Consider the following 602-nt stretch of genomic DNA (forward strand, 5'->3'; position numbering starts at 1 on the left):
TCAGCAGGACAACTCTTGATTTGGACAGCACAACTATCTTTTTGTCCATCGAACTGTGGTTTTTGTCCATAAACACAATACAAATTATGCAAGGATGGAAACATTACCCACTTTAAATGTAGGTTCTCAATCAGTTATTCTGAAGAATCCCTTAAAACCACAAGCAACACCATGGGGACAACACAATGTAGTAAAAAAAAATTTTTTTTAAATGAAGCCGAAGTCAACAAAGAGAGCACATTATACTGTTTTCCTCTATTTGCTCCATTAAGTAACTGAGCCAACAGGTAAACCAGTGCTGGACACCACTTTTAAGCAGAAAATGTGTCTGTAGAAAGTTCCTGATATGCATGGCTTCATTTTCTTAAATGCTCTTCTCCTGACGTTTTCAATTATGTTTTTTCTTTAAGGTCAAAACAACTTTCTCCCCACCACTTACCTGCTAGTGCTCTGACCCACACCACCCAGCGTACCACACTGCTGCCTGACCCCACAGAGTTCACCCCGTCTCTCTGGGCATGCTTCAAACTGGCAGCAAACGCGTAGCCTGAAAGACTTGCGTGTCCCCCTAGATTTAATTAAGTGGCTTAGAAATAAACCCA

The sequence above is a fragment of the Pygoscelis adeliae genome, unplaced genomic scaffold (genome assembly GCF_000699105.1).
Source record: "Pygoscelis adeliae isolate BGI_AS28 unplaced genomic scaffold, ASM69910v1 Scaffold349, whole genome shotgun sequence".
NCBI classification, from domain to species: domain Eukaryota; kingdom Metazoa; phylum Chordata; class Aves; order Sphenisciformes; family Spheniscidae; genus Pygoscelis; species Pygoscelis adeliae.